General features: G+C 41.1%; 2 pseudogenes; both read right to left on the bottom strand.

Moving 5' to 3' along the window:
* Positions 1-888: 888 nt before the first annotated feature.
* Positions 889-25,386, bottom strand: LOC123486163 (annotated as a pseudogene).
* Positions 16,707-24,631, bottom strand: LOC123486161 (annotated as a pseudogene).
* Positions 25,387-25,608: the final 222 nt, after the last annotated feature.

The following is a 25,608-nucleotide window of genomic DNA, read 5'->3' as shown; positions in this document are numbered from 1 at the left end:
AAGAAACTTTATATTAAATCTAGCATTTTTGTAGAGGAAAGTTGTTTCAAATAAAAATGGGTTTGCCCTATACATAGATTTTTTTAAATACAAATCCTTAAATACACATGTACAGTATCTGACCAATGTCTGCTTTTGTCACGACTTCACGAGGCTGCCTCCCCTCCTTGTTCGGGCAGGTTTCGGTGTTCATCGTCACCGGCTTACTAACTACTGCCGATCCCATTCTCATCACTCCACTTGTCATGTCTTGTCTTGTCAATCACACACACCTGGTGCTCATTCCCCTAATTAGTATGTATATAAGTGTTCCCCTTGTCTTTGTGAGTGATTGTTTATTGTGAGAGCGAGGAGCTCGGTTGAGCTACTCTTCTATTTGTACTTGCCAAGGTGGAATATTTTCCCTTGTATTAGTTTCGTTTTCACGCTGGGAGCGTTTTATTTATGTAAACGTAATAAACTCTGGACTTCGGTGTTTTACCTCCTGCGCCTGACTCCTTCATTCACACCTCATCACAGCGTTTTAATTCTAAAGGTCAAATAGGGGGGTTCTTATATTTGTCCTGTTTCACTGCATGTACAAGTGGTTAACCTGTACGAGTGTGAGGTGTGAAATGGAAATGTGTTTTTTGCATATCCCAACTCTCTCTGAGATACTCTCGGAGAGTGGGGTCATGGCCAGGGATCAGATTGATGACGACCCTGGAGCAATTAGGGTTAAGTGCCTTGCTCAAGGGTAGATCAACTGATTTGTTTCACCTTGTCGGCTCAGGGAATCGAACTAGCAAGCTTTCGGTTCTAGTACCCAACTCCTTGTGTATGCCACTCTGGAAACTGCACTGTAAAACATTTACATTCAGTCAAATAAACTCTTTAATTAGTTTTCTATTACCGTAGTCGATTGGACAAACGATTGCAGCGCCAGATGGTGAAAGCTAATATGACCAAAAGGACAATGCTCAGAGAGACAATCACTGCAAAGGCCACTCTCCATGTGTCTGTGTGAACAAGGATCAGCTCACCTGCAAGACACAAATCAACTGAGATCAGTGACATGCTTACCACTGCTACCAAATAATAAAATTAAAGGGTCATTTCAGTCATAAAGAATGATTTGTCAAACTTTTACAGACCTCAAATGCAGACTAATGTCAAAATGAAACCACATCCCATGACATCAGTTGTGTAGATCCAGCAATATGCCTCAATGCCAAATGAATGGAACATTTGAGAACCATCTAATTTCCTGGTTTTCCATTCATTTGGGGTGGAGGCATAAAGCTGGATCTACAAAACCAACATTTCATTTTGACATTAGAATACTTTAGTGTTCTTAAAATGTCGACAAACTTGTATCCAATTGTCCTATTTATGTTTCATTATTACTCAGCCTTTGTAATACAAAAGCATATAAAACATTAAAAGTGTTCCATATCAGCTAAACAATAATATGATGTTGTGCAACTCACTAGAGATGTGAAACTCTGTCTCCATGTTGATCTGCTCACTGAGTTGCCTCTGTCTGAGTCTGCAGGTAAAGCGGTTGGTGTCAGTCTCCTTTACGATGGTCTTTAGTTTGACTATGTAGAACCCCTTATAGTCCCTGTCTGTCTCTGAAGGTCCAGCAGACAGAGTGACCCCTTCACTGTCCAGCCACTCCAACTCGGGCTCAGGGAACCAGCCTTTAGATACACACAGCAGACCCATCCCTCCTTCTTTCTGTCCCTCAATGGAAAGCTCTGGCTTGGATCCTATAGCTACAGACACAAAGGGAGACTGGACATGAAGTACTGCTGAGATTGGAAACACTTCGCTGTGGGTTGTTGTATATATGGGGAAAGAAATGTACCTCTTATGTGGACTTGAATAGTGGCATCATCATAATGGGTCTTAGACTGAACAAGACATTTGTACTGTCCATCATCAGTGCCTTGTACCCTGGTCAGTTTCAAAGAGGTGTTGCCCTTCTTCAGTTCCTCTTTAAACAATGATGTCCTTCCCCTTCGTAGGAGCGGATCTGATCATGGTATTTGTCTCTGCCGTCTTGGTAGAGATGGACTCGAATGTTTGACTGAGGGTCTGGGAGGTTGACTCTGAACCAGTCAACTCTCATGTCCTCAGCGCTGATGTTGGGTTTGATGTAACAGGGCAGAATGATGTCATCACCAGCCACAGCAACAATGGCACGAGTCGGACCAAGAACCTCAAACTTCTCTGGAAATAAAAATAAAATGACTGTGCACATCAACTGTTAGTCCCATTCAGACTTTAACAGACCACACTAAAGATAAACATCAAACCTGGCTCTAATACTTAAGGTTTGCTTGATTTAGCTTGGTTGTCAATGGAATAGCCTAGTACCGAATGTGCAAATTGTACCCATCGTTCATGCAAATCCTCACATCGTTCATACACAAACACACACACACTCAAAGAACATGTGAGGTCACTCTACCAGAGCCTGCTCTTTGGAGGAGAAGCAGGAGAGTAACACACAGACAGTCTGTCCAAGTCCACATCATTTCTGAAAGAGAAGATTACATACTGAATATCAATCATAACGATCCTGAGCCCTAGACCCTCAATGTGATTCAAAGTAGGCTATTTTATGGAGCATATGGTATGGATTTGCTATTTAATCACCTGAGACCAAAGACAGAAGACTACTTAAGACAGACTTTCTAAAATATGTAAAACTTGTTCCTTTTATTAAGGTAAGGTAAAGGGAGATGGAACCAAAGGTACCTGAAACTTTAGCCTGACTGGTTCTCACACACAGTTATTGCCAACCATCAACATTGACTTGAATATTGATTGTGGGGATTTATTAGTACAAAGCATTTCTCCCATTAGCTCTATTATCCCTGACAGCTTTAAACAGATATACAAATAATACTTACAATTAGATACATGTAGATCACAATTGAGAAGGGTTTGGTTTAAAGCTTGCTCGCCCATGGGGAAAGACTGGTGTGTCTACTGCAAGACAGGGAAGTAGCTTGCACCATAACTTGATATACTTGTTATTCTTGTAGATGAGATGGAATCCAAACTTTAATCAGCTTGAGTTAACTTATGAGGAAGTAGGTGAGAGGTGGCATAGTTTCTGGAAACAAAACCCGGACAAACTGGCTACACTAAGATGTCGCACATAGAGATCACAGGAGGCTGACCGGGGGATTATTGGAGGGTGGTGGGCAAGCCCGGAGCTGGAACCCACCTCCGAGGAGGAATGCCCACCCAGCCCTCCCCTGTTTGGTTTATGTTGAGGCGCGGTCGCAGTCCGCGCCTTTGGGGGGGAGTACTGTCACACCCTGGCTCTGGGGACTCTATATGTTGAGCCAGGGTGTGTAAAAGTCTATGTGTTTTGTTCTATGTTCACAGTCTAGTATTGTATTTCTATGTTGGCCAGAGTGGTTCCCAATCAGAGGCAACGAGTGTCAGCTGTTGCTGGTTGTCTCTGATTGGGAGCCATATTTAGACAGGCTGTTTTCCCACAGGTGTTGTGGAATCTTGTTCCTTTTGGTTTGTTCCGTGTTTGGTTGTTTAAACCTAGGACGTCACGTCATCGTTTATTGTTTTGTTTGTGTTATCACTTTGGAAAATAAAGTATGTTCGTTCATCACGCTGCGCCTTGGTCTACTCCGTTCAACGATCGTGACAATCACACCATTTGCCAACGTCAGCAAAATCATAGACTTTCAGATACTACATATTTCCCCCTTCGAGACTAATTATGTCTCGAAAACAAAAAGAATAGGATTATGACAAATAACTATTTTTGTTCTTGAGTAATTTTAGCAATAAACCAACATTTATGGAGAGTAAACACATTTTTATATAGACACATTTTTGTATGGAGTGTAAATAAATTGTTATGGAGTGTAAATAGATTGTTATGGAGTGTAAGAGCGAAAAACCTGTCTGGCAGCTTTCATTCCAAATATCCATCAATCAATCAAGACAGGAAAATTATCTCACGGCCCCTCTTCCTCAGGCGACCACCTAAGTACTCCAGATCAATTCATCAATCTTTATCAATGCATTTTAAGCTATGATGCAATTGAATACACATGAAAACCTCAGAAAACAAAAATACAATCAAAAATGTCCACATTCAGGCTGGTCGACCCATCGGACCCTCCTGTGGATTCTCTCTGTCCCTGCCTCAGACCCAATATCCCTAAGCTTCAACGAAATAAACAAAAACACCTGAGGTCCCCACATGCATCCAGCAACAGAAAACATCATTCTTCAATAATTAATACAGAAAGAATATAACACTGGAATGTAGTCTACTACACTGCAGCTCCTCCACAGTGTCGACTTTCAATACAACGTCGATGATGGAATCTGAACATTTCCACACCTTCCTTGTTCCACTTCCTCCAGTCCATTCATATTGTCCATGTTTGAGTATTTGAATCCCACTCTACACATCCCCATATACTTCTGGAAGAAAAGAAAACACCAACCAGTATCTTTTGCAAAACAACACATGCAAATTAAAACATCAATATCAACAATAATATAAGAATGATATATAAATGATATATAAAATGAATCACATTCCATTTCCCCACTTTGATTCATAAGAAAACACTAAATATCACAATATCTATCGCAAAGACATGTGAAAAATTATCTCTCAATCAGATATTCAAAATTTCCTAGAGTTACTTCAACCCTAGTTTTCATAACATTTTAGTCTGACTTTCTTTTTTTTTCAATTTTTTCAAAAAACATTTCACTGATTTATCCACAAAACTCTCTCCCACTATCTGAGGATATTTCGATCGGGAAGTCCCCACCTGCTTATGACTTCTTTACACAAGAACCTTGCAACCGACTGAGCATACAGTGGGGAAAACAAGCATTTAGTCAGCCACCAATTGTGCAAGTTCTCCCACTTAAAAAGATGAGAGAGGCCTGTAATTCTCATCATAGGTACACGTCAACTATGACAGACAAAATGAGATTTTTTTTTCTCAGAAAATCACATTGTAGGATTTTTTTATGAATTTATTTGCAAATTATGGTGGAAAATAAGTATTTGGTCAATAACAAAAGTTTCTCAATACTTTGTTATATAACCTTTGTTGGCAATGACACAGGTCAAACGTTTTCTGTAAGTCTTCACAAGGTTTTCACACACTGTTGCTGGTATTTTGGCCCATTCCTCCATGAAGATCTCCTCTAGAGCAGTGATGTTTTGGGGCTGTCACTGTTTAACACGGACTTTCAACTCCCTCCAAAGATTTTCTATGGGGTTGAGATCTGGAGACTGGCTAGGCCACTCCAGGACCTTGAAATGCTTCTTACGAAGCCACTCCTTCGTTGTCCGGGCGGTGTGTTTGGGATCATTGTCATGCTGAAAGACCCAGCCACGTTTCATCTTCAATGCCCTTGCTGATGGAAGGAGGTTTTCACTCAAAATCTCACGATACATGGCCCCATTCATTCTTTCCTTTACACGGATCAGTCGTCCTGGTCCCTTTGCAGAAAAACAGCCCCAAAGCATGATGTTTCCACCCCCATGCTTCACAGTAGGTATGGTGTTCTTTGGATGCAACTCAACATTCTTTGTCCTCCAAACACGAGAGTTGAGTTTTTACCAAAAAGTTATATTTTGGTTTCATCTGACCATATGACATTCTCCCAATCCTCTTCTGGATCATCCAAATGCACTCTAGCAAACTTCAGACGGGCCTGGACATGTACTGGCTTAAGCAGGGGGACACGTCTGGCACTGCAGGGATTTGAGTCCCTGGCGGCGTAGTGTGTTACTGATGGTAGGCTTTGTTACTTTGGTCCCAGCTCTCTGCAGGTCATTCACTAGGTCCCCCCGTGTGGTTCTGGGATTTTTTGCTCACCGTTCTTGTGATCATTTTGACCCCACGGGGTGAGATCTTGCGTGGAGCCTCAGATCGAGGGAGATTATCAGTGGTCTTGTATGTCTTCCATTTCCTAATAATTGCTCCCACAGTTGATTTCTTCAAACCAAGCTGCTTACCTATTGCAGATTCAGTCTTCCCAGCCTGGTGCAGGTCTACAATTTTGTTTCTGGTGTCTTTTGACAGCTCTTTGGTCTTGGCCATAGTGGAGTTTGGAGTGTGACTGTTTGAGGTTGTGGACAGGTGTCTTTTATACTGATAACAAGTTCAAACAGGTTCCATTAATACAGGTAACGAGTAGAGGACAGAGGAGCCTCATAAAGAAGAAGTTACAGGTCTGTGAGAGCCAGAAATCTTGCTTGTTTGTAGGTGACCAAATACTTATTTTCCACCATAATTTGCAAATAAATTCATAAAAAATCCTACAATGTGATTTTCTGGAATTTTTTTTCCTCAGTTTGTCTGTCATAGTTGACGTGTACCTATGATGAAAATTACAGGCCTCGCTCATCTTTTTTAAGTGGGAGAACTTGCACAATTGGTGGCTGACTAAATACTTTTTTCCCCACTGTACATTGTATTTCAAGTTTGAATGAAGCCCATTTAAGTTCATATAGGTTTAATATGACCAGACTGATGTTCAGAATATGTCAATACATTAGGCTGACATACTGTATAATAAGGTTACATGAAGACAACATGGAAACCATAGGATGACATTCAGCAGAAATGATACAAGGTGTGAATTTCCTCTATGTTAGTATACTATAATTAATTCAAACTGTGAGTAACTGTCACGATCGTCGGGAACAGAGGACCAAGGCGCAGCGTGGAAGGTGAACATATTTTTATTATATGAGTAATCACACGAACAAAACAACAAACGATAACGTGACGTCCTCGGTTCAAACACAAACCTAATTGGAACAAGATCTCACAAACACTGTGGGAACACAGCCTGTCTAAATATGGTTCCCAATCAGAGACAACCAGCAACAGCTGACACTCGTTGCCTCTGATTGAGAACCACTCTGGCCAACATAGACATACATGAACTAGAAAAACAAAGAACACTCACACCCTGGCTCAACATACAAGCCTCCCCAGAGCCAGGCGTGACAGTACCCCCCCAAGTGGAGGGACCGGGTGGGCACTCCGCCTTGGCGGCGGATCCGGCTCGGGCATGATCCCCACTCCTCTCTAACCCCCAAAGTACCCCTGGTCCGGTCTGGCCCTGCCGACCGGAGCTGGACTGCACACTGGTGGAGCGGATTGCTCTAGCTCCGGCGTGAAGCAGCTGACCCGTGCCGAACCAGGCACCGTGGAACAGGCACGGGCTGTGCCGGACTGACGACGCACACCACTGGCTTGGTGTGGGGAGCAGGAACGGGCCGAGCCGAGCTGACAAACGCACCCCTGACTTGGTGCGGGGAGCAGGAGCGGCCGGACCGGGCTGACGGAAGCGCACCACTGACTTGGTGCGGGGAGCAGGAACGGGCCGAGCCGGTTGACGGGCGCACCATTGACTTGGTGCGGGGAGCAGGAGCGGGCCGAGTTGGGCTGACGAAACGCACCACTGACTTGGTGCGGGGAGCAGGAGCGGGCCGGACCGGGCTGACGGGCGCACCACTGTCTTGGTGCGGGAGCAGGAGCGGCCGGCCGGGCTTGACGAAACGCACCACTGACTTGGTGCGGGGAGCAGGAGCGGGCCGAGCTGGGCTGACGAAACGCACCACTGACTTGGTGCGGGGAGCAGGAGCGGGCCGGACCGGGCTAACGAAACGCACCACTGACTTGGTGCGGGGAGCAGGAGCGGGCCGGACCGTACTGGGAACACACACCACTGGCCCTACGCGGGGATCAGGAACAGGCCGGACCGGACTGGCAACACACCCCAGTACCTCTCGCTGTGCCTCTACATCCTCTTTCCCCCTGGTGACCAGTGACTCCCGTAACCTGGCGACCTCCTGCTGCCCCGTCGTCCACGGCGTGAGCCCCCCCCTAAAAATGTTCTGGCCGTCTCTCCTACCCGTGGACCAGGTCTCCATGTCTCTCGCCAGACTTTCGCCCTTCTGCTTCCAGGTCCAGCCTCGCTCTTCCTCACACGGCTTGACCTAGTCGAGGAGGCGAAGGAGATCCGTTAGAGATCTCCCTGGCGATGGCTCCTGGACACGCTGCTTGGTCCAGTCTTGGTGGGATCTTCTGTCACGATCGTCGGGAACAGAGGACCAAGGCGCAGCGTGGAAGGTGAACATATTTTTATTATATGAGTAATCACACGAACAAAACATAAACGATAACGTGACGTCCTCGGTTCAAACACAAACCTAATTGGAACAAGATCCCACAAACACTGTGGGAACACAGCCTGTCTAAATATGGTTCCCAATCAGAGACAACCAGCAACAGCTGACACTCGTTGCCTCTGATTGAGAACCACTCCGGGCCAACATAGACATACATGAACTAGAAAACAAAGAACACTCACACCCTGGCTCAACATACAAGCCTCCCCAGAGCCAGGGCGTGACAGTAACACACTCATGAACATGCACATTTAGACAAACACACGTACGCACAGTCACATATGCTCGCACACGCACACATATGCACACAAACACACACACACACACAATTTTGCTAGTCTGACATGCACACACACAAAGTCAGTGACATCTGCAGGAGTGATGGTCAGTGAGGCTGAGCTTTTACCACCATCATTAAGACGGGCCAAAGTATGAATAGAGTTTCTCTGTAAACTTTTCGCCAGTGAAATAATATTTATGAGACCTGGGCTCCACACTGTAGAAGGAGATGTAGTGTATTAGGATTATGTCTTTGTTAATGTTTTTCATGAAGAAATGGAATGTTGTTTATGTTAGTTCAAAAGTAGCCGCGTTTGTGGGGGTGACGCCCAGGGGAGACTGGTGATTGGACCGCAGAGGGAGCAACCCATCTTTTTGCATTGTTTATAAGTATATGCTGGGGGCACAGGAAAGCAGAGCAGCCATTACAATTCGAGGACACTGCTCTCCGGGTCTCATGACGCCTGTAAATCATGCTGAAAGCTTGTGATACGAATAAACTTATGATCAAAGGTTCAGTATGAGCGGACTCCTTTGTTTATCAGCAATAATTGCCTGCATTTACTCGACACGACAAATGGCGCCCAACGTGGGGCTGGTCTGCATCTCTCCTTTGCTCCATTCAGCCGCTAAGCTAACTTCGTTCTGAAGTCATGGCCAGAAAAGGGTGAGTTTTTTCTCCAAGCTTTGGGAGGTTGTTAGTTTGGATGCTGGTTGTGTACACTTGAGCGATGTACCATTAGGACCGAAATGTGCCTCGTGTGGCGTTATTGCTGAGAACTAAGGGTCCGTCATAATTATTCTAAAATTGTACAGCAATTGAAGGCAGATATAATAAAGGCAGATGATTAAAGGCAGAGATACGTATGCAATTAGGGCATTGTGAATCTGATAAGACCCCATGGGGCCATCATAGGATGGGCCATAAATCCTGATTATGCATTCGGTGTTTCAGGTTAGTTCTGGGAACTATGAGGTGGACGGTTATATTGTAAGTTATTCTCAATCTTGTAGCCGACGGGGTATCTGCTTGGGGTAACCGCTCATATAATATCCATATCTCACGGCAGCATAAAGTTAGAAGGGGATAAATGTACGGTAGTTAGGCACAATGCAGGTTATATTGCATCATGCCACATTGTACATAAAGGCTAAATGCTAAAGGCTAATGCTGAATGCTAATTATGTTACATGCTACATGCTAACTTTTGACCTTGGAGGGCCATTGCGATGGATTAAAGCCTCTTAAATTTGTTTGTGTGTGTAGTATTCAACGGAAATGTGAGCTCTGTTATGTGTAATTGTTTGATTATAAGGTATAAAATGAGTAAAGCTGTAGCGGAATGCTAGGGTTCTATTGTCTGGGAATCGTATAGTTGAATGTATTTGCACATGCGTTTAATTTACGACACTACACTACAAGTGGGAGTTGGAGTTTATTGCACAGATTATGAGACGTTGGTTTACGGTACTAAACCACAACACGGTGGGTATTAAAACTACAACAGGGGGGATTGTGGGTAAAGTGTCATATTTCTGTGGGGCTGTGCTGCAGGGGAGACAGAGAAACACAGACGAGGGAACAAAGAGGAAAGATTTGAAAATGAATTAAATCTTCTAGTTGTTACATCGGCTGTTGGTTAAAGATGAAACTTGTTTTGTGACCTATTGAATTGATAAATTAGATATATGTTGACGGATTATAATAAATTAAATTAAATGACGATTAAAATAAAATAAAAATGTTTGTGAGCGATCTATTTAGTCCTGAGTTGATTCTTAGAGCGAATGTAAAACGAAGGAATATTGAATGCTGGAAGTAACTCAGTATTGCATTTAACTACAAAAATCTTTTTCTGTGTCTCTGTTCTTTTGTCATATGAGAGGAGCAATAGGACGAGACAATGGAGAGAGAGAGAGAAAGAGAGGGGGTGCTGACGTACACGTCACGTGACGCGACAGAGGATCGAGTCAAAAAGGTTTTGGTACTGGTCTGGTTACAAAATCTTCCCCTACAGGATATTTGATGTTATGACAATTTCACATAGGCTTGGCAAATACTGATTCATAAAAAATTGCATTTTGGAGGCTATGTGCATCACTTGGGTTGATTGGAGTTGTGTTGGGAATCAAGGACTGACATTATTCTGCAAAATTTAAATAATTAGGTGCTTATAGAGCAAGGGGGTTTATGGGAATTTAGTGATGGTAGGGTTAGAGGCTTTGTTTTTAGGATTGTAGTCTGAAGTTGACTACTTGCATTTGATGGGTTGTGGTAAGATAGCCACTAATTGATAAATTGGTAAGATAGGATATAGAAATAAAAAATTGGTTTTAATTATTCATAATTTTTAATTGGTTTTTTAATTGGTTTTTTATTTTAATTAGAAATGGTTTTTGAATAAAAATTTAATTAAATTTTTTTCATATTCATATTTTTATTGATTGATTAAAAAAAAATATAAAGGGGGAAGCCATAGGCTATATAGTCTAAAATAAAATAATTCACAATAAAGGAATATAAAAGAGTAGTTACAATGGGGAGAAAGGACAGCAAGGCTATGAAAGTCATTACACCGGTTGATATAGTTGAGAATAGTAATCCTTTAGTTAAGGGTATTGCGAGGTTATCCGGCAAATGGAACAAACGTTGGCCTGACATTGAACAACCATGGCCAGTGGAAGGGACTCTTGGCCCTGACGTCATCAACATCATGAAAGTGCTTCTGTCAATTTACAAGGCAGATCAGAAGAAGGGAAGAAAAAAGCGACAGAAAAAACTAAGGGCAGAAGTTAGTACACCTTTCTCACATACGGATTCAGCAAAAAGACACCCACCTTATGAGAAGGAAGTAGAGCTTAGGGATGTTTATCCTCAGCTTCCAGTGATCATCCAGGAGGGTGATTATTGCATCAGAGATTAAGATGAACGAATAATAGATAGAGGACAAGCAGAAACGACAATGAAGATGAATCCAAAACTCCAGAAGTAAGAAAAACCGAGATGTCTGGAAACTAAGAGAAGAATGAGGTTCGGAAAGATGAGGATGAAGATACAGAAGAGAAGAAAAACTGCTGAGAAAAGGATCCCAAGAATTGGAGGAGAAGAATACATTGAGGCCAAGAAGCTGAAGAAAAGTAAGAAGATGATGGAAGATGATATTTCGAGGACAGAACTTAGAATATAAGCTGTTGAAGAATCCTGATATGTCAACACCAAGAAAGAACAGGACCAAGAAACTCTCAGAAAACTCAATCATACAACTGGTGGAGAAGAGAAGCTTTGGTTATGAAGAATCAGAGTGAACCAAATCAACAATCACTGTTACAGCTTCAACTGAACAATATCAAATGCAATTGTACCAGCCACTCAAGGGGGGTACCAGGTGTTTCATATCCACAGCCAGCTTCTGGATAGACACAGAATTGGAGAGGAAGAGGACGAAGGCTTAGAAGGAGGAGGAAGATTTCAGCTACACTTCCAGCAACTTTCAGAAGACTGTTATAATTATGGACAGGTTGGTCACTTTACCTGTGAGTGCAATAAGTCAGGAGGAAACATCAGAGGGAATTTCCAGAGGAAGATACAGAAGCCAGTCAAGATCATCTGGAGGACAGGTGAACCCCTACAGGGGGCCGGAGCAAAGAGTCTAGAGCCTAGAAGATACGGAAGGGGGTGTCAGCTGATAGCACCGATTAGAGAAGAAGAGAAAATATCTAACAATTGAAGTAAAAACAGAGGACTATGAGAAGTGATAGTGAATAGTGGAAAAACTTTTATCTGTGTTCAGCCTAAAGAGGTTAAACATCTCACTATGTAAAATTAACTAATTAGGATAGGGATTTGAGGTAGTAAAACAGCTAATTACTCTTAAGGAACCAATTGAGCTCTGCTATAAAAATCAAAGAGAAATTAAAATAGACATACTAATATTAGAACATATACCTATTGCATTGTTGGAAAGAGATGCATTGTGTAAATTGAACTGTACAATAAGATGTACACTAGACGGCTGTCTGGTAGAAGATTTTAAAAAGTAGGGTTTTTGGGAATCATATTGGCTTAAAAAGATAATATCATAGGAAGGATGATAATCTATTAGACTGCCTATTAGACAATCTGTCTGAAAAATAAAGTTAAAAGGGGTGACTGTTATTCTGGGTTACATTCTTACACCAAGAGATTTCAGGCTAGGCTAAAAGGTGTTTAGTCGTTGGCAAGTCTGTGTGTAAAGAAGTCATCACATATTCTAAAATTGGTGGTAAAGGATTTTGTGAATAAATCAGTGGAAAAGGTTTTTAAAGGTTAGGAGAAAATATTAGATTAAAAAAAGTTAGGAGAACTAGGGTTGAAGGAACTCTAAGACAGTAAGCTAAGTTTCAATGTTAGTTAGTAGTAAGAGAGAGAGAACAATGGTGAAGGACATTTTTAGAGTTTAGTGGAAAGATAGATATGGTAGGAGTTTAGATCTGTTAGGAGCAGATGCATTGAGAAAGTATGCGTTGCTGAATGAAAAGAGAAGATTGAGGGTGATTGAGTATCTATATTACAGTTCCCAGCAGGAAGATCAAGGTAATTGTGGGTGTATTTTTTATAATCAAAAGTTTGAAAGTCAGGGATTAGAGGTAGGACTGAGAGTTGAAAAAAGTGACACTAGTGGTGATAGATGGAAGTACAAGCAAAGAGTTCAAAGCTTTGGGGAAAATGGATGAAGTAACAACAATGACATCAACACTTCAGTCTATTATAACAACAGTGAGAAGCAATTTAACTCTTTCAACATTGATAGTTATTAAAGCCATAAATATATCGCATTTGATTATAAGGGAACCAATAGCTCCAGCACCAATTTTAGGGGGAAAAAATACTTATTAGGGTTAGGATGGGGACGTTCCTCCCACATGGAGAGATAATTAGGAGAAGAAGTATTGTTATCAGGACCAGAAGTAGAAGCTGTTGCACCTAATCAAAGGAGGTATAGTTTCTACAACAATATGAAGTGGAAGAGGGTTATGAGTGATTGTTCATTTATGTTGCGTAATGTTACAGAGAAAGATCAGGGAGAATATATGTGTACTTATCTAGTGCAAGCATTAAAATTTGTTCCGGTTAAGAATTATTGGTTAAAAGGCTATGTAATTCATAAAGTGACGCTTATAATGGAAGATTTGAAGTCTGTCGAAGCTTCCAGTCACCAAAGGAGGTCAGGAGAAGTATATTATTACAGTAGCCACTCCAACAGTAAATAATACACATAGGATATCGGTAGCTTTCCCACTAGAAATAATTAAGGTTAATACATCAACTAAATCAACTACTTTAATGGTAACTTTGGAAAGGGATTAATGATACGATGGCAATAGCAAATGTAGGAAGTATGACACCGACACCGACAACAACTTTTCTGAAATTAAAGGAGGTAGCAAGAGAGACTCAGGGGTTTATGACACGGATAGAGAGTCAATATAGATTCATCTGAAATAGTAAAGGATACTATCATGGAGGTACAGGATGAGGTCTTTGATGTTAATGACAGACAAGGAGAGGTATCTGATCAGTACCGCTCGTTAGGGAAGAGAGAAACTAAATGCATGTAGTTTGATTCTTCTGTTGTGAAAATTAAAGATAGATGGGCAGGTAGGAATCTTTGGTTCCAGCTAGCTCATTCTGTAAGATCAGTGAGGAATCTTGAGGGTCCATGTCTGTTGAGAATTCCAGCACCAGAGACGTGGGGTTCCATTTTAGAGACGGTCGCTCAACCGCTTTCAAGTGTGTGTCAGTCTTATGCTTTGTCATGACTGTGGTATCAGCAACAGTCAGTAACAGATAAAATAATGTTGTTGTCAAAACATGTGTTTAAGCCTAGGTTTAGGTGTTATTGGGTTAAATGAATTACCCTATGGGAATTTGTTAGATGGGAAGTAAAATCAGGTAACAGCGACCCTGAAGCATTGGAGGTGAAACCACTGAGGGCTAAAAGTTGTTTTTGTTCTAATAAAACATATGAGGTAAGGGGTATGTTTATGGGAATATCAGATTGTGATGATTATATGATGACTTTGGGTAAGCATGACCTTAAGGGTAGTAAGGAGAAATATAATGTTACTTTTTATGTTCCAGTTAGTAAGAAGAGCAGGACTTTGATGGTTAAAAGATTAGCTTTTGCTTGACAATGTGACTATTGGGAATGTTAGAGATATTTAGAGGGTTTGTGGTGATAAAACATATATATTCTTACCCTATGGATGGACAGGATGTTGTTACATGTCAACGTTGAAGCTTCCATATGAGGCTTTACCATTAAAAGAGGGGTAGCACCGGACACAGATAAATCTGAAGCTAGGTTTGGAAATAGGATGAAAAGAGACATGGCGACATGTCATAGTCTTCAAGCCTATCATTGAAGGATGAGTCCAAGAGAGAAGGGGGGACTTTTTTCCATGGTATGGTGTAACATTTGGGAAGATCATATTGATAATATTAGTTATACTTTGAGTCCAGATAGTTCAGATATTATCACTAGGGTTATATATGCATTGAAGAATATAAGGGATGCGTTTGGTAGATCTGAAGGAGCTGGATGGTCAGCGAAGTCTTAGTTGCAAGATCAGTTAGGCCAGTAGGAGCAGTGATGGATTACATTTTAATAGCAGCTTTAATAGCACTGTGTGTGATGTTTGTAATTTGTTACTGACCTTTGAGAAAGCTATGATATTGAGATAGGTTGAGTAGTGATGCCTGGAGACAACACTCAGATGCCGTTGTTGACTGTTCCTGATCTGGATGAAGATGGACAAGTAAAACTGAATGGATAAATATCCTTTTGATGTTTTCATCATTTTTTTCAAAAATTTTCAATATTAGTGTGATTTTAGTATGATTTTATGAATCAAAGGGGGAAGTGTATGAATGAATCACATTATCCTATTTCATTATTCTATCATTTATATTGATTCATACATCATTTATATATCCTTTTATTCTTAGTTGATATTTATGTTTAATTTGGAAAGTGTTGTTTTGTAGAAGATACTGTTTGGTCTTTTCTTTTCTTCCAGAAGCATTTGGGGGAATATGTAGAGATTGGAAATACTCAAACAAGGACAATATGAAGGGACAATATGAAAGGACAATGACTGGAGGAGATGGAACCAGGAAGGGGTGGAAAGATTCCGATTCCATCATCAACAATCCATTAGAAGAGGAGAATACGGAGGAGATGAAGTGTAGTGGACTACATTCCCAGTGTCTGCAATGAAGTATAGACATATTTGCATGTGTAATACATAATTTGTGTCATAGTCTTAGGTATTAATTTTTGTAGAATGATGTTTGATGTTATTGGATACATGTGGGGATCTTAGATGTTTTTGTTTATTTCGTTGATGCTTAGGGACAGGGAGTCTAGGCAGGGAGAGGTCCACTATAGGGTCCAATGGGTTGACCAGCCTTAGAGTGGACATTTTTTGGATAGTATTTTGTTTGCTGGGGCTTTCATGTGTATTTAATTGCATCATAGTTTCAAATGCATTTATAAAGAGTTAGGAATTCATTGGGAGTACCTAGGTGGTTGCCTGGGGCAGAGGGACCGTGAGAGAATTTTACTGTCTTGATTGATGGATGGATTTGGAACGAAGGTTGCCAGACAGTTTTTCGCTCTCACACTCCATAAAGATTTGTTCATATTTCATAGTAATGTATTCACACTTCATAAACAGGTATTCATATTTCATAGAAAGGTATATACACTTTAGAGAAGAATGTTTTTTGGTTTAATGTTAAAGATACTCAATAAGATAAATTGTTACTTGTCATAATCCTATTCTGTTTGGTTTCGAGACTTTTAGTTAGTCTCGAAGGGGGGAAATGTAGTATATTAGGATTATGTCTTTGTTAATGTTTTTCATGAAGAAATGGAATGTTGTTTATGTTAGTTCAAAAGTAGCCGTTTGTGGGGTGACGCCCCAGGGGAGACTGGTGATTGGACCGCAGAGGGAGCAACCCATCTTTTTGCATTGTTTATAAGTATATGCTGGGGGCACAGGAAAGCAGAGCAGCCATTACAATTCGAGGACACTGCTCTCCGGGTCTCATGACGCCTGTAAATCATGCTGAAAGCTTGTGATACGAATAAACTTATGATCAAAGGTTCAGTATGAGCGGACTCCTTTGTTTATCAGCAATAATTGCCTGCATTTACTCGATACGACAGAGACTTGACCCTCCTCATAATCCACAAACACCCCCACCGTCTGGGGCTTCTGGGTTGTCAGGAAGATGCTGCCACGTCTCCATATCTAACTTGTTTCCGTCTTCAGACAGGATGAATTGGGGATGTGCTGTATCAGGGTCTAGAGTCACGTCCACTGAGGAGAGAAACATACACTTTATTAGAATTATAAAAATAAATAAAAACAAATATGGGGAAGTTATTTTACTGCAGGACTTGCTGCACAGTACATTACTGTAGACATATGTAGCCTATAAACATAGAAAATGCGCCAATCTTTGTCTGAGACTTTACGTCCCAGACCCTTTAGATAGAGCTTTAACCTGATCTTTATCAACTGATCCATAAGGGAACCACTCTGAACAGTTATCAGATGACTTTATACACCACTTACGTACGTCTATGTGTGGGTGAACAAGTTGTATATACATTTATTTTATATTGTTTTCTCTCGTAACCCATTATACACATAGTGCATTTTGAAAGTATTCAGACCCCTTGACTTTTTCCACATTTTGTTACGTTACAGGCTTATTCTAAAATGGATTAAATTGTTTTTTTCCCCTCATCAATCTACACACAATACCCCATAATGACAAAGCAAAAACAGGTTTTTAGAAATGTCTGCAAATGTATCACATTTAGATAAGTATACAGACACTTTACTCATTACTTTGTTGAAGCACCTTTGGTAGCGATTGCAGCCTCGAGTCTTCTTGGGTATAACGCTACAAGCTTGGCACACCTGTATTTGGGGTTTTCTCCCATTCTTATCTGCAGATCCTCTCAAGCTCTATCAGGTTGGATGGGGAGCATCGCCGCACAGCTATTTTCAGGTTTCTTCCGGAGATGTTCGACGCGTTCAAGTCCGGATGTGGCTGGGCTACTCAAGGACATTCAGAGACTTGTCCCAAAGCCACTCCTACGTTGTCTTGGCTGTGTGCTTAGGGTCGTTGTCCTGTTGGAAGTCTGAGTTCCTGATAGCTCTGGAGCAGGTTTTCATCAAGGATCTCTCTGTACTTTCCTCCGTTCATCTTTCACTCGATCCTGACTACTCTCCCTGTCCCTGCGTTAAAAAACATCCCCAAAGCATGATGCTGCCACCACCATGCTTCACAGTAGGGATGGTGTCAGGTTTCCTCCAGATGTGATGCTTGGTATTCAGGCCAAAGAGTTCAATCTTGGTTTCATCAGACCAGAGAATCTTTTCTCATGGTCTGAGAGTCTTTAGGTGCCTTTTGGCAAACTCCAAGCGGGCTGTCATGTGCCTTTTTACTGAGGAGTGGCTTCTGTCTGGCCACTCTACCATAAAGGCCTTATTGGTGAAGTGCTGCAGAGATGGTTGTCCTTCTGGAAGGTTCTCCAATCTCCACAGAGGAACTGGAGCTCTGTCAGAGTGACCATCCGGTTCTTGGTCACCTCCTGACCAAGGCCCTTCTCCCCAATTGCTCAAGTTTGGCCGGGCGGCCAGCTCTAGCAATAGTCCTGGTGGTTCTAAACTTTCATTTAAGAATGATGGAGGCCACTGTGTTCTTGGGGACCTTCAATCGCTGCAGACATTTTTCGGTACCCTTCCCCAGATTTGTGCCTCGACACAATCCTGTCTCGGAGCTCATGGCTTGGTTTTGCTCTGACATGCACTGTCAACTGTGGGACCTTATATAGACAGGTGTGCCTTTCCAAATCATGTCCAATCAGTTGAATTTACCACAGAGGACTCCAATCAAGTTGTAGAAACATCTCATTGATGATCAATGGAAACAGGATGCACCTGAGCTCAATTGAGTCTCATAGCAAAGGGTCTGAATACATACATAAAAACAATTTGTTTTACTTCCTTATCCAACTCATGTGTGCAAACCAATTTTACATATATTATAATAATTAGTTAATTGTAGGCTATCCAAATCCTACTTGCAGACTATCCAATTCCTGCTGTAGGGTATCCAATTCCTACTTGCAGGCTATTCAATTCCTGCTACTGCAGTATTCAAATGTAGGCTATCCAATTCCTACTTATATACTGATCCAACAGTATTTTCATGTGATTAAATGAAAACAAATCCCCACCTATTGGATACAATGTAAATCAGTTTCCTTAGATTTACTCTCTGGATCAATTTCCTTAGATCCTCTGAATTAGTTCACCCGCCAGATTCATTATTATAGGAAAATAGTTCAGCCAAATTGAACCCAATAATGTTGTGGATGAGGAGGACAAGAGATATTTCACCATTAAGGCGGCAGGTAGCTTAGAGCGTTGTGCCAGTAAGTGTAAGGTCGCTGGTTCTAATCCCTGAGCCGACTAGGTGAAAAATCTGTCGATCTGCCCTTAAGCAAGGCACTTAACCCTAATTGCTCATGTAAGTCACTCTGGATAAGAGCGTCTGCTAAATCACTAAAATGTAAATGTAAGGCTCGGCTGGAAATCAGACAGTCACTTACAGAGACTTTTTGAATAAGGTCTCTTACCTTGTTTAGTTGTGGCAGAGGGATGTCTGGTTCCAATCCGAAGCGAAACAGATCAAAAAGTCAGGTTGCTCTCATCTGGGTCACAGCACCAAATGTTGTGGAAAACTCAATCCAAAGATTAAGGCATAGACTATATAATTGTATAATAGAAAAATCTTTAATCAAGCAGTTGCAGGGAGATCTGTCTCTGATTTCACAGGGATGAGTTCAAAGAATAAATGGTTACATGTCCCTTATATAGTGGGAGGTGACAATACAATCATATTGTTACACAACAGTTATTTATACAAGCAACAGTTCCAGAACACAATGGCCTTGTGTTAGAGTGCAGACATACCAGGAGTCTATGAAAGGCATAACATCACAGTCCAACATAGAACATATCCCTTGAGAAGTTACAACAGCTCACCCCCAAATTCTGCCACCACAAAAAGGATGACATTCAGCATAAATTATACAAGATGAATTTCCTCTCTGTTAGTATAATCATATAGTGATAAACACATTCCAATTCATTCAGACTGTAGTAACACACACACACACACACACAGTATTTCAATGTTTGGTATAAAACAGTCAGTCAGTGACATCTACAGGAGTGATGACCAGTGACCTGTCATGAACAGTATCAGAATAAAATAATGGATAAAGTTTCTCAGTGAAGGTGTAGCCAGTGAAAGAGTAGATATGAGACCTGGCCTCCACATTATAGAAGGAGACCTGACCCTCCTCATAATCCACAAACACCCCCACCTTCTGGGGCTTCTCTCTCTAGGGAGAGGGGACAGAGGGACCAGTTCAAAGCCATGTACTCTCCACTCTTCAGCCACACAGTCCAGAATCCATTGTCAGGTTTCAGGTAATAGTTAATCTTCATGTTGATGGACTCTCTGACCACTCTAAAGTCCACCCAGTCTTCCCCTCCACCTGCACCTCATAGTAGAATCTCCCTGAGGAGAAACCTTCCTTTCCCAGGGCATAGTGAACTTTATCAAACCTCTCTTGTTTTATGTTTCTACGTTTAACTTGTTTCCTGTCTTCAGATAGGATGAGGTTAGGATGTGCTCTATCTGGGTCTAGAGTCACGTCCACTATGGAGAGAAACACACACTTTATTAGAATAATTAAATAAACATATCAATATGGGGGATTGCATTTTACTGCTCAGTCCATTACTCTAGGACACATGTATAGTGATGTGCTGTATCAGGGTCTAGAGTCACATCCACTGTGAAGTGAAAAATAGTCTATAAAAATGAGAAGAAAATAACATCAATATGGGGGGACGGCATGTTACTGCAGGACTTAATGTACAGTACATTACTGTAGACATATGTAGCCTATAGGTTGTTATTGATAATAACATAAGTATACTGTAGATATGATGTTATCATGTTATTACAAGTAATCCCGGTATGTGAAGATATTAATATTAATTTAAAAACTCTAGGTGGGTGGACTGGAGAGTACATCACACTGACCTGTCATGTCTTCTGATGCTTTCAAGTTCTAGAATATAGAGAAAGAGTTTGTCAGATTTGGGGGGATACCTGGGGGGATACCAGAAACTATGGTAATATAAATGTTACAGTAGTGTATACTGTATGGTGCCCTTGGAACATGATGACAAATCTCCCCTCTTAATCTCCAAATTTTTATGATAAGGTGAGGGATTTCTTTTAATGCAAGTTCAGAACCAGATACATATCCAAAGTAACATGGTGTAAAAATACATCACTCTACTATAATATCCTGTAGTATACCTACAAACAACAAAAAAATATGATATGAAGACATCAAATATATTTTAAATACAATTCAGTGTTATTCATTTACCTGGACACATCTTCATGTTTACAAAATCTGTGGGTAAAATCATCAAATAAAACCAATTATAATTCCAGTTAATTAAAGTGTGAACATGTTTTAATTCAACTAAATATAATTATTGTTGTGAACATTGCCATCGCAGTGAGTAAAAATTAATTCCAATACAGTGATATTTTACCACATAATTATGACTAATCTTTGTGCTATTTGCATATTTGCACAATGCAAATTGTAAGCCCTGTCCTGTAGGTTTTCGTTCCAACCCTAATCTAGTGCACCTGATTCTAATAATTAGCTGGTTGATAAGTTGAATGAGGTCAGTTACATCTAAGGTTGGATCGAAAAACCTATAGGAAGTTAGCTCTGCTAGGAACAGGGTTCCTGAGAATATGTATTGTATATTGACCATAATGGCTAGTAATGCATCATGTATATCTCCTACTTACCCAGCTGATCAGTGAGTATCTCTACAGACAAACAGAATAATTCAAGTCAATTAAAGCATTCTTAAAGGTGAATAATTAAATTAATTGTTGACAGGGGGATGGGGACAGTGAAAACAATGTGATAAAAAACTATGTCAAATATGTAAGGATTTTAAATCCATGAAACTAGCTGTTGGACTGGCATCCATTTCTGTAACATATTCATGGGTTGGGAATTGTTTGTCTCCAATTGTTGTTTGACATATTGATGCATAAGATGTTGGACACAACTTACTGCTGCCATCTTGAACATTCTCTGCAGACATAAAAAGAGAACAGTTAGCGTGAACATCCTTAATGAACACATCTCACATCCATGGAGAAGACAATTATTAAAATCTGAACATATGACACACTGATGCATAGGACCAGGAGTGTTAAACTCATTCCATGGAGGGCCTAGTGTCTGCTGGTTTTGGTTATTTCCTTTCAATTAAGGACCTAGACAACCAGGTGAGGGGAGTTTCTTACTAATCAATTAGCTTAATTAATCAATCAAGTACAAGGGAGGAGTGAAAACCCACAGACACTTGGCCCTCTGTGGAATGAGTTTAACACGTGCATAGGACTGTTGGACACTACTAACTCAACTCAAGGCTGTGTTCATCTTTAACTGCAGACATAAAAAAGAAACAGACATTAGAGAGAACATCCTTAATGAACACAAGAACCTCAGTGTTTTCTCTTGACAAAGTTCCATTTATGGAGGAGAAACTGCATGTTTGACATTACTTACCTAGCTCTTGACTGTGTTTAGCTTGGGATGCATCTGGAGGCATGAAAATAGATAACAGTTCACAAAAGGACCTACTCAAGATGTTTTTTGACAAAGTCCTTTCCATGAAGGAGCCAATTACACTGATGTGATTCAGAAACCACACACTGTGATTTAAAGAAACCTTATATTAAATAATCTAGCATTTTTGTAGAGAAAGTTGTTTCAAATAAAAATGGGTTTGCCCTATACATATATTTTTTTAAATACAAATCCTTAAATACACATGTACAGTTTCTGACCAATGTCTGCTGCTTTGTCACGACTTCGCCGAGGCTGCCTCCCCTCCTTGTTCGGGCAGGTTTTCGGTGTTCATCGTCACCGGCTTACTAACTACTGCCGATCCCATTCTCATCACTCCACTTGTCATGTCTTGTCTTGTCAATCACACACACCTGGTGCTCATTCCCCTAATTAGTATGTATATAAGTGTTCCCCTTGTCTTTGTGAGTGATTGTTTATTGTGAGAGCGAGGAGCCCGGTTGAGCTACTCTTCTGTTTGTACTTGCCAAGGTGGAATATTTTCCCTTGTATTAGTTTCGTTTTCACGCTGGGAGCGTTTTATTTTGTAAACGTAATAAACTCTGGACTTCGGTGTTTTACCTCCTGCGCCTGACTCCTTCATTCACACCTCATCACAGCTTTTAATTCTAAAGGTCAAATAGGGGGTTCTTATATTTGTCCTGTTTCACTGCATGTACAAGTGGTTAACCTGTACGAGTGCGAGGTGTGAAATGGAAATGTGTTTTTTTGCATATCCCAACTCTCTCTGAGATACTCTCGGAGAGTGGGGTCATGGCCAGGGATCAGATTGATGACGACCCTGGAGCAATTAGGGTTAAGTGCCTTGCTCAAGGGTAGATCAACTGATTTGTTTCACCTTGTCGGCTCAGGGAATCGAACTAGCAAGCTTTCGGTTCTAGTACCCAACTCCTTGTGTATGCCACTCTGGAAACTGCACTGTAAAACATTTACATTCAGTCAAATAAACTCTTTAATTAGTTTTCTATTACCGTAGTCATTGGACAAACGATTCCAGCGCCAGATGGTAAAGCTAATATGACCACAAGGACAATGCTCAGAGAGACAATCACTGCAAAGGCCACTCTCCATGTGTCTGTGTGAACAAGGATCACCTCACCTGCAAGACACAAATCAACTGAGATCAGTGACATGCTTACCACTGCTACCAAATAATAAAATTAAAGGGTCGTTTCAGTCATAAAGAATGTTGTCAGGACTATTACAGACCTCAAATGCAGACTAATGTCAAAAATGAAACCACATCCCATGACATCAGTTGTGTAGATCCAGCTATATGCCTCAATGCCAAATGAATGGAACATTTGAGAACCATCTGTTTTCCTGGTTTATTTTGTGCATATCTTTTCCATTCATTTGGGGTGGAGGCATAAAGCTGGATCTACAAAACCAACATTTCATTTTGACATTAGAATACTTTAGTGTTCTTAAAATGTCGACTAAACTTGTATCCAATTGTCCTATTTATGTTTCATTATTACTCAGCCTTTGTAATACAAAAGCATATAAAACATGGAAAGTGTTTCATATCAGCTAAACAATAATAGTGATGTTGTGCAACTCACTAGAGATGTGAAACTCTGTCTCCATGTTGATTGCTTACTGAGTTGCCTCTGTCTGAGTCTGCAGGTAAAGTGGTTGGTGTCAGTCTCCTTTTACGATGGTCTTTAGTTTGACTATGTAGAACCCCTTATAGTCCCTGGGTCTGTCTCTGACGGGTCCAGCAGACAGAGTGACCCCTTCACTGTCCAGCCACTCCAACTCAGGCCCAGGGAACCAGCCTTCGATACACACAGCAGACCCATCCCTCCTTCTTTTGTCCCTCAATGGAAAGCTCTGGCTTGGATCCTATAGCTATCAGACACAAAGGGAGACTGGAGATGAAGTACTGCTGAGATTGGAAACACTTCGCTGTGGGTTGTTGTATATATGGGGAAAGAAATGTACCTCTTTATGTGGACTTGAATAGTGGCATCATCATAATGGGTCTTAGACTGAACAAGACATTTGTACTGTCCATCATCAGTGCCTTCTACCCTGGTCAGTTTCAAAGAGGTGTTGCCCTTCTTCAGTTCCTCTTTAAACAATGATGTCCTTCCTTCGTAGGGAGCGGATCTGATCACGGTATTTGCCCTGGGCCGCCTTGGTAGAGATGGACTCGGACGTTTGACTGAGGGTCTGGGAGGTTGACTCTGAACCAGCCAACTCTCATGTCCTCAGCGCTGGGATGTTGGGTTTGATGGAACAGGGCAGAATGATGTCATCACCAGCCACAGCAACAATGGCACGAGAGTCGGACCAAGAACCTCAAACTTCTCTGGAAATAAAAATAAAATGACCGGCACATCATCACCTGGTTTAGTCCTATTCAGACTTTAACAGACCACACTAAAGATAAAAACATCAAACCTGCTCTAATACTTAAGGTTTGCTTGATTTAGCTTGGTTGTCAATGGAATAGCCTAGTACCGAAAGTGCAAATTGTACGAATGCGCTCATGCAAATCCCCACATCGCTCATACACAAAACACACACACACTCAAAAAAGAACATGTGGGGTCACTTACCAGAGCCTGTTTTTTGGAGGAGAAGCAGGAGAGTAACATCACAGACAGTCTGTCCAAGTCCACATCATTTCGAAAGAGAAGATTACACACTGAATATTATTCATACCGAGATCCTGGAGCCCTAGACCCTTGAATGTGATTCAAAGTAGGCTATTTTATGGAGCATATGGTATGGATTTGCAATATTTAATCACCTGAGACCAAAGACAGAAGACTACTTAAGACAGACTTTCTAAAATATGTAAAACTCGTCCTTTGTATTAAGGTAAGGTAAAGGGAGACGGAACCAAAGGTACCTGAAACTTTAGCCTGACTGGTTCTCACACATCAAAGACAGCACCATCAACATTGACTTGAATATTGATTGTGGGGGATTTATTAGTACAAAGCATTTCTCCCATTAGCCCCATTATCCCTGGGACAGCTTTAAACAGATATACAAATAATACTTACAATTAGATACATGCAGATCACAATTGAGAAGGGTTTGGTTTAAAGCTTGCTCTCGCCCATGGGGAAAGACTGGCGTGTCTACTGCAAGACAGGAAGGAGCTTGCACCATAACTTGATATACTTGTTATTCTTGTAGATGAGATGGAACCCAAACTTTAATCAGCTTGAGTTAACTTATGAGGAAGTAGGTGAGGGTGGCATAGTTTCGGGAAACAAAACCCGACAAACTGGCTACAGACTAAGATGTCGCACAGAGGAGATCAGCAGGAGGCTG

The sequence above is a fragment of the Coregonus clupeaformis genome, unplaced genomic scaffold (genome assembly GCF_020615455.1).
Source record: "Coregonus clupeaformis isolate EN_2021a unplaced genomic scaffold, ASM2061545v1 scaf1041, whole genome shotgun sequence".
NCBI lineage: Eukaryota > Metazoa > Chordata > Actinopteri > Salmoniformes > Salmonidae > Coregonus > Coregonus clupeaformis.
The sequence above is the reverse complement of the archived record's forward strand: the minus strand, read 5'-3'. Positions and strand labels throughout refer to the sequence as shown.